This window comes from Limulus polyphemus, unplaced genomic scaffold, assembly GCF_000517525.1.
Source record: "Limulus polyphemus unplaced genomic scaffold, Limulus_polyphemus-2.1.2 Scaffold136, whole genome shotgun sequence".
In the NCBI taxonomy this organism is placed as follows: domain Eukaryota; kingdom Metazoa; phylum Arthropoda; class Merostomata; order Xiphosura; family Limulidae; genus Limulus; species Limulus polyphemus.
Window position 1 is genome coordinate 519,286 of NW_013665746.1, and position 6,958 is coordinate 526,243.

Consider the following 6,958-nt stretch of genomic DNA (forward strand, 5'->3'; position numbering starts at 1 on the left):
ATGACAAAACCTTGTCGAAACGTTGTACATTTGCTGTTATGTTAAACTTATATAAAAGTTTTCTTCATTACCCATTCAAGCCGTCTCCAACAATTATTAGTCTCAAAGTGGGTTCCTCGTCATCGAATCCTGTTGATTAATAAAATCGAATAGGGTATACACGCGCCCCACGCTTGATAATGCTGGCGCACTAAAATAAAGCTAATAAAAAGAAAAAAAAGTTTCAGATTAATTTACTCTAATCCTTCCTAAACGAATTTCAGGTGCTGCGGCTATTAAGAATTCCCTCTTGTTTAAAAGATAAACTAATTCAACAGATGGTGTCTTTTTTTTTCCTTATGCTTGTGCATATGGCTTTTTAGAATTGTCCATATACAAAAGTACATGAGTTTTGTTCCAAAATAATTTGAAAAGAATGGTTTAAGTCACAGAAAAGTATGTTTGTTTAGAATTTTCGCACATAGCTATATAAGTTTGTTCGTTGAATTTCGTGCTAAGTTACTCGAGAGCTATTTGCATTAGCCATCTCTAATGTTTAAGCTATAGACTAAAGAGAAGGCAACTAGTCAACCCACACACTCAACATTGGGGCTACTGTTTACCAACAAATAGTGAGATTGGTCATTAAATTATAACGGCTGAAAGGCGCGAGAATGCTCGTCGACAAGAGCTACCTGAGGGATATATAAGCGCATAGTCGTCCCCAGTTTTGAACTGATAGACTAAGCTCATCCGGACCACTATAGTGATGATGTTTAACCCTTGTTTGTTTTGCTATCGTACTAAAATACTTATCCGAATTGCACGACATTTGGGACAATTTTTTTCTACGTCATACGTAGTTTGTCCTTAAGGAAATTGTATACATTAGTATAATATTTGTATCATATTTCAGGTTGTAAATTTACGGAAATTTTGTTTGGATACGTTGTTTGAAAAAAATAAATAATTAAAAATACTTCCTTTAGTTCATTTGCAGCTACGCACAAAGCTACACAAGGGGTTATCTCTGCTCTGCCCACCACATACCGCTGTGCCACTTGAGGGCACTTCCTTTACTCTCAGGGATTGTGTGATCTTTATTGTGCCATAAATCATGTAAATGTAATAGTTATTTTTCAACAAATCTGTAACTGCTATCAGTGTATTGAAAGTAACTATTCAAAATATCGAATAAATAAATAAAATTAGATTGTCTTTAAATGCTATTGATTAGAAAGTTTCATTTTATATATGCAATGAGTTACAACGTGTTTTAATTTCATCAGTTACTTATATTTGTTGTTTATCTTTAGCTATTGAAGCAGTTCTGTTGCCACGAAAATAGCATAAATCACCTTTACCTGTTAAAACAAACTTGCATTTGTGTCCTAGGCCTACATTGATACAGACGATATTTTTCCAATTATATTTTTGGTCAAGGTCAATTTCACTTTAATAATTACAGTTCGTTCTTTGTAACTATGGGGTTCTTGTACTTATATTTAATAATTACAGTTCATTCTCTGTAACTATGGGGTTCTTCTACTTATATTTGTTGTTTTTTTTGTTTTTTTTTGTAATGATAAGAGCTGTCGTATGAATAGTTTGCCGTTACCGCATTCCTAGCTTATGGTACTAACCCTTGTATCTTTTCATATAAGAACGTTCCTGCAGTATTAAAACATACGTAATATAACATAAAAATCGTTATCATGAACGAAAACATTGTCAAAGGAAACCATAAAACAATCTAGGTTTGGGACTTTCTCTTTAGTTTAGTAAACTTCACATTGGAATCCTTTGTTCTCATATTCTTGGAAATTGTACATTACTGCTAACCCATGAGTTATTCAATTTACAATGATGTAGACAGACAAGAATGTTTTCTATTCAATCATGCTTAGCTATTGATTTTATCTTGTAAAATTTATTAGTTACTGTGATATCATAAAAGCCTCCTCAACGCAGGTTTCTTCAAAATGGTCATATGAGTACAGTAAAAGTCACGTGAAAAACGAAACTTTCGATTTGTCCATTCGTAAAGGATGCCAGGATCTGGATAAATTATAAATCTATACTTTGGGATGAGTAGAAGGATTCTAAAATTAGTTTACGAAGAAAACATTTCAATTTTAGAGGGAAAAATTTAAACAAACCCAAAAGAAAAAAAGTCGTACCCTCGTATTTATTCAACCAGCTCCCCCTCCTCCCCCAGTGGCTAGGCAGTAAGTCTGAAAGTTTATAATGCTAAAACCCTGGGCGCAGGGTAGCTTGGGTCTTGACAACAAACAAACTGTTTTGAAACTATTACACGAGGTTCAACGAATACAAAGAAACTTAAACAAACTCTCCTTTAGCTAAGAGTGTGATTCACCTGGAGTTTATTGAACAGTTCATCCTTACAATTATTTGTTTGTTTGAGGTTAAGCACAGAGCTAAACAATGGGTTATCTGTGCTCTGCACACCATGGGTATCCCGATTTCTAGCGGTATAAGTCCGCAGAATACCGCTGTGCAACTGGGGAGGGGGGGGGATTTTGAAATAAATTCATTTGCGACTATAAGAAAATGTGTCTTTTTCAAAAGGATACATTAACTGCTAAAATGAGTGGGAGACATTTTTTGTTGTTTTTGTTTTCTTCGTACAAAGCTACACACTGGGTCATTTTTATTCTGTCCGCCGAGATAGATATCGAACCCTGGATTTCAGCTTTATAAGTCAGTAAGTGTATTGTTGACCCACCGAGAGTGTTTTTTTTTGTTCGTACTTAAGCACAAAGCTACACAATGGGCTATCTGTGCTGTGCCCAAAACGGGTATCGAAACCCGGATTCTGGCGTTGTAAGTTCGCAGATATACCGCTGTACCACTGGGCGGCACACCACCGAGAAGGACAAGTTTTTAATGCATATCATTTAACGTCAATGTAAAACAATTAAGTTCAATTTCAGTTTTTAAAAGTAGGTTTATTCAGTATTTATCTTTCAACAAATAATCTAAATGAAACACAATCTTATGTAGAGCTTTCTTCTATATTTGTTTCACAGTTTATCACTGACAACAAAGAGAAAACAGTTAATAAAGTTTTACCAAACTAAGTCGATAATGGACGTTCTGATTAGAGAATTTGTCACTTGATAGATCGACAACAATTCTAACTGTCACAAGTTTCCTGTCATTTGACAGTTCTAGCGAAAACTTCTTAAACAAGTTCTCCCTCGACGCTAGAGTTTAGTGAAGCAATCCATTCGTCATTGCAGACTACTGTCACAATCTTATAAACCATCGGTATCTCGGCAAGTAGGAGAGACAGGTAATAACAAAATCACTCATGAGAAACTAACATCCATCGTGCATGGTCTGCAAGATTATCATACCTGTCCAAAGATAAGCTGCTGTTTGCCGACCAAATTAACACTTAGATTGAGGAGATCGAATACTTTGAAAACGATATGTTGAGGGGATGTATCAAAGTTCTAAATTCTAATTATCAAATCATTTCTTCCAGTACATTTACACAATCATTGGTGTAATATATATATATATATAGAGAGAGAGAGAGAGAGAGTAGTCTCACTTCACAACACATGCGTCAGAGTAGTAACTTCTATAAAACAAGTCCTCCGGTAGGTCAGTGATAAGTTTACGGACTTACAATGCTCAAAACCTTGGTTCGATCCTCTGACATAGTGCAGATAACCTAATGTGTGGCTTTACGCTAAAACAAGCAAATCCAGAAGCAAATATATGCTTGTAAATTTAAATATCTGTAGTTTCTAAACAGTGTGTAGTGTTCACAGGCAAAGCATTTTATTTCAGAACCAATTTTTTGTTTCCTTCAGCAAACTGAATTTTAAAAAAAGACGATATTTTTTCAGTTTGGAATGTAAAATACTCTAAAGTTTGCGTGCTAAATTGGAATAAAATCCCGATTCTGAATGTCTATTTCTTTCATATGTATGTATAGTTCCATAATTCTGTACCGTTCACCTGAATCAACTTAGTTTCATCCCTGTCTTAGTGCAGGAAAATACGAAGACACAAAACTCATTAGCATTTGAAATATTTGTTACTCAAATAAAGAAAAACTTGCATTGAAATTACAATCGTTTACCAATTCAAAATATTTTAGTTTACAGAACTGTAGGATGGTTTTATTTAAACATTATATGTATTTAATTCATTTAATAAACACCTATGTCTTAGATTATACATCTGGATAAATAAATAAACGTAATCGTAAACTCATCAGGTGTTGAATTCCAACATCTTCTTTAAAATTAACGGTTTAAAGTCCAACTTGTTCGATTCAGTTTCTCTCAGAAAAGGATATAGAGTAAAAGTATATATTTTTCTTCTTCGTTAATTTAAAATATTTGGAGGTACGTGAAATTATAATAAGATTAAGAGCCTAACGAGTACTTCGTTTAGAAACGTACAGTGAGATTATGCAGAACTAACGCCCACGTTTAAGAGATAAGGTTAGTTTTAGGCTTAAAAATTGGTGTGGCAATTCTTATCGTATGTAACATGAAACTAAAATAAAATATTTCCTTCCCAGTTCAACATCGTATAAACATGAACTCTGCTGGGTATGTTTGGAATTAAATATCATAATTAATCTTATAACATGTTTAGTTCAACTTCAAACAGTTTTAATGACTATAAATAATGAAGTTATTCTTTTTGTAATAGATTTCATACGCACAGGTTGGTCCATGCTATTAATTGACAATCTGCCTGGAGTGGTGAAACGTCATCAGCTTTGATCCTTTCCTAAGAGACTGTACATTCAGATGTATACTTTACACATAATCATTCTTTATATGACACAATTTCTTTTTATCATTTAGAAAATAGAGTATGTTCTAGAATGATGTTCTTGATAAATATTTATTGTTTTTAACATTTATATATCAATATGTAGATAAAATATTTTATTATAAAGTAATTTCTTGAGTAGAAATACCAAGTAGTAATTCTTGTTTCTTTATACTCTTAACTTCTAATACCAAGAAATATATCCCTGACGATTCTTATGATGGAGTATAATGTAAAATATTAATCACATCTTACGCTAGAAGATGAATATATCAATTTTTTTATATCTTTCGTTTTAGTTTTTCGTGTAATAAGTTTCTGAAACAACTGTAGTTTTCAGCAGTTTTTACAGAATGATAATAACTTCCAATTGAGATGAAGTACAAAGTACAATGTTTTATGGAATACGAAATTTGCTTTTGTAAAATAACACTTGGTTAAAAGTTAGTGAAAGTGCGTACACTTTGAGGTAGCGTCCCCACATGTTATGAGTGAATATCTATTTTGATAAGAACGTCTGTATGGCTAACGTTTTTAAATCTCAGTTTGAAGCAATGTATTTACAAAACAGGTTCCCTTCTAAGTGTTCAACGTGAAAATAATTAGACTACAAAAAATCAGCAATCAATATATGGGGATTTAAATCCTTTTCTTTGAGCAAAGATCCCTGGTAAAACAGCAACAACAAAAACATTGAAATAATAAATCCAGTTTATCTGAAAAGGGAAATTTCTGGGTACTGAGAGAGATATAATTAGATATAAACATTTCAGTAAGTAACAAGTGAAAACAGGTCGAAAGAAAATGCAACTTTTATAATTCAGTCAGTTCCTCGTGCTTCAGTTCATCGTTTTGTGACTGTAATATTTTTATAGTGTTTACTTATTTGACATTGTCGATTCCGTTTGAAACAAAGTGTGTCATGTCACAGCTGGAGATTTAATTCCTCTCTGATATATTGGAAACAGACTGTTTAATTCAATTCTAAGATATATTTCAGTTTAGAAAACTGTTTGTTTCAAATGCTATACAAAGTGATTGAAAAAACAAAACAAATATAGCTACACATAAATTATTCATAGCTACAAACTTCATAACTAGCAAACTATGTTAAACCATTGTTTATAAAATATACACATTCTGTTGTCCAAGATAACTAACTGCGAATCTTTACAGATGGCTTTACATGAAAAATATTTAGAACAGAATCGGGACTAAAATATTTAGAAGCTGCTGTAATTTTCCTACATATGAATTTTAACATGATACTACTCTTTAACTATAAACGTACAAAGTAATCAAAATCCCAAAAACGTTAAAATATAAGGGTTACTTAGGAATCTGATCTCTAAATGTTGCCTTGTATCATTTGTGTTTTTGTTAATAAATTATTGAATTACAGAATTTCCCAGAACCTGTCATTAGTGCGAAATATATTTTCTTCCCTTCAATAAAGTATCTACGAGTACAATCTTTGCTTCTTATGATTTTAACACATTCCCGTAAGTTTTTAACTGTTATCTACAGAATATTAATATATAATACAATGCAATTTAACTGCATGTACACACCATTTAACAGAACATGGTCTAAGCGTTTATCTCGCAAATGATAATACATGACATTAAATAGGTTTTCCTTAATATTCCTAATTTTTCTCACAATTTGCGTATATAAGTATATATTTTTTACATTATACTGTTATTATATGTTATCATATAACCACACCAACAAAGACCACAGAAGCAGGTATAGTAGTAACCTATTTTCAAATAAAATCCTCAAACATGATTTAATCGAAAGTCCGCCATGATGTTTCGAACTGTGTTCAATAAGTTTAAGGCTATTGATTTTCAATTTTATTTCTTTGTGCTCAAGAACACTCGCACAGAGAGAGTTAACTAAACAGGCAGAGTTGTACTGTTCGCAAAGATGAAACTGTCTCATTGCAAAATGAATGTAAGAAAATACATAAAGATCACCAATGAATAATTAATGCTAAGAAAAGATGAAGACAGATCAATGTTCTGTTTAAACATTAGTATTTTTCTAGGTAATATTTTCATTATGTTTATATATCGTTGTTGGTCAATTTGATATTGTATTAGCATAATGTGCTTCCGTACACAAGTAAAATAAGTGATCCTTGAATCTA

General features: G+C 32.2%; 1 long non-coding RNA gene across 1 annotated transcript in view; it reads left to right on the forward strand.

Annotated features, from left to right (window-relative positions):
* The window catches only part of LOC111083153, a 112,136-nt gene extending 107,379 nt beyond the window's left edge, over positions 1–4,757 (forward strand). Inside the window, exon 3 of the long non-coding RNA XR_002608836.1 lies at positions 4,678–4,757. This is a non-coding gene — a long non-coding RNA (uncharacterized LOC111083153). The remainder of the gene's footprint in view (positions 1–4,677) is intronic.
* Positions 4,758–6,958: the final 2,201 nt, after the last annotated feature.